Source organism: Galeopterus variegatus, unplaced genomic scaffold, assembly GCF_000696425.1.
Source record: "Galeopterus variegatus unplaced genomic scaffold, G_variegatus-3.0.2 Scaffold7727, whole genome shotgun sequence".
Taxonomy (NCBI): domain Eukaryota; kingdom Metazoa; phylum Chordata; class Mammalia; order Dermoptera; family Cynocephalidae; genus Galeopterus; species Galeopterus variegatus.
In genome coordinates, this window is record NW_007733838.1 from 91,157 (window position 1) to 94,162 (window position 3,006).

Below are 3,006 nucleotides of genomic sequence, written 5' to 3' on the forward strand. Positions count from 1 at the left end.
CGGGAGCGCCGCGGCGCTTCCCAAGCGGCGCACTATCCAGTGCGCCACCGGGCCGGCCCCTGATTTCTAGTTTTAATCCATTGTGGTCTGAAGAGATTCTTGAAATGATTTCAATTTTTTAAAATTTGTTGAGACTTGATTTGTGACCTAACATGTGGTCTATACTGGAGAATGTTCCACATGCTGATGTGAAGAATGAATATTCTGTAGTTGTTGGATAGAAAGTTCTGTAGATATCTGCCAAGTCTGATCAGTCTAATATGTAGTTTAAGTCCTGTTTCTCCATTGATTTGTTGCCTAGATGATCTGTCCAATGATGAGAGATGTGTGTTCACATCCCCAACTATTATTGTATTGGGGTCTATCTCTTTCTTTTGGTTTAATAGTGTTTGCTTTATGTGTCTGGGTGCTCCAGTGTTGTGTGCATTTATATTTATGATTGTTATGCCTTCTTGCTGATTAGATCCCATTATCATTATGCCATGGCCACATTTTTCACTTTGTTAAGGTTTTTGGTTTAAAGTCTATTTTATCTGATATAAGAATAGCTACTTCTGCTCAGTTTGGGTTTCTGTTTGCATAGTATATCTTTTTCCATCCCTTCATTTTTTGTCTGTGTGTCTTTATAAGTTAGGTGAGTCTCTTATAGACTGCATATAGTTTGGTCTAGTTTTTTAATCCATCGGTCAGTCTGTGTGTTTTGAGTGAGGATTTTAATCCATTTACATTTAGGGTTGTTATTGGAAGGTATTGTCTTACTCCTGAAATGTAATTGCTTTTCTTATGCTTATTTTAATATCTTTTGTTCCTTTCTTTCCTTTTATTGCTTGTCATCAGTGTTCATTGGTTTTTTGAGGTGATATGGTATAGCTTCTTTATCTTTCTTATTTGCATATCTGCTCTATCAGTGGTGTTTGTTCTTTCTCATGTATTCATGGTGGGGATTATCATTTTGGGAGTTGTTGGTGCAGGACTTTCTTAAAGATTTCTTGTAGGGCTGGTCGTGTGGTGGTGAGCTCCTGCAATTTTTGTTTATTTGGGAAATGTACTATTTCTCTTTCACTTTTGAAGGATAGCCTTGCCAGATATAGCATTTTGGCTGGTAGTTTTTGTTTCTTTTAATACTTTGTATATATCATTCCCCTCTCTTCTGGCCTGTAGGGTTTCTGAAGAGAAATCTGCTGTTAGTCTGATGGGATTTCCCTTTTAAGTGACTTGGCACTTTTCTCTTGCTCTTTTTAGGATTCTCTCTTTGTCTTTGACTTTTGACAGTTTATCTACATTGTGTCTTAGAGAGGATCTTTTTGGATTGAATCTGTTTGGGGATCTTTGAGTCTCTTGGATGTGGAAGTCCATATATCTATCAATACCTGTGAAGTTTTCCACTATTATTTCATTGAATATGTTCTCGATGTCTTTTCCTTTCTCCTCTCTTTCTATAGCACCCATGATTTGGATAATTGTGTGCTTAAGGTGATCTCCTAGCTCTCTTACATTTTCTTCATTTTTTATTCTTTTTCTTTTTCTTTCTTTCTTTCTTTTTTTTTTTTTTTTTTTTTTTTTTGGATTGTTAGCTACCACCACCACTTAAACTCTTCACTGGAACTAATTTGTTGTCCTTTAGTTAATTCTAAAATTGGGGGAACTTCCTGTGGGGAAAAGACTGTCTTCAAAATCAGAAATTCTTTCTTCAGCTTGCTCTAGCCTGCTGCTTACACTCTCAATTGTGGTTTTTATTTTATTGAATGAGTCTTTCGGTTCCAGGAGTTTTGCTGCATTCTTTTTTATGTTATTTATCTCTTTATAAATTTCCTCCTTCATGTCCTGGATTGATTTTCAAGTTTTGTGGTGTTGTCTAAATGAGTCTTCTGGTATATCACTGAGTTTCTTTAAGATTGTTAGTCAGAATTCTCTTTCAGACATATCAAGGGGTTCCTGTTGTAGGAGGTCTAGTATTTGAGAATTGCAGTGTTCCTTTGGTTGTGTCATATTGTCTTGTTTTTTCATATTTCTAGTATCCCTACATTGATGCCTTGTCATCTGGTGGTTACTCTTGGCTGGCTTTTGAGGAGAGAGACCCCCTCTTGTAGACGTTATATATTGCCCCTTGGGTGGGATATTTTAGTTTTGGTTTTGGGTAGACTCAGCAATTTCTCTTGTCATCTGGTGGTTACTCTTGGCTGGCTTTTGAGGAGAGAGACCCCCTCTTGTAGATGTTATATATTGCCCCTTGGGTGGGATATTTTAGTTTTGGTTTTGGGTAGACTCAGCAATTTCAGTAGTTCCAAGTAAACTCAGTTGTTCCGGGTAGACTCAGTAGTTCTGGGTTGAGTCAGTATTTCAGGGGACATCAGCAGCTACAGCTGTGGCTGGGACTGAGTTCATAGCTGAGCTCATGCAGGAGAGTGGGGACTGTGTAGGTAGCTGGGTGTCTGGAGCTGTGTGCGTGGCTGGATAACTGGGTCCATGTGTGCAGGTGGGACAACACTGGTGTCTGTGACAGCTGGGATCCCACAAACAACTGGTTGTCAAGGTCTGCACTGGCAGCCAGGCAGTTGGGGTCACATGATGTCCAGGGCCATGCAGGCAGCTGGAAGGATGGAGCCATCAAGCACCTGACACTGCACAGTCAACATTGGCTGTGCAGTGGGGTGCACTGCACAGGATGAACTCCTGTGCAGGCCACAGCTCTGGGACTAGACAATGGCATAGGTAACCTCAGTGGTGGGGGATTTGGGCTGGGGCAGGAGCAGGAGGAGGGTTACCACTGGGAAGTCCTCACTGTAAGCAGATTCTTTCCACTGTAAGGGAGAATTCCTCCTGGCTGATCCTGGTTTGGGAGATGTGGCAGCAGTTGAAGCAGAACGCCTCTTTCTTCTCTACAGCACCCTGCTTGCTTTTTTGTGCTCCACAGAGTCCTCACCAGGTTCCCACTGCCCTCCCATGCTCTCCCACCAATGCTTTTCCCTGTACTAGCTCTCCTTTCCTTGCTCCAGTCCCTTTCCA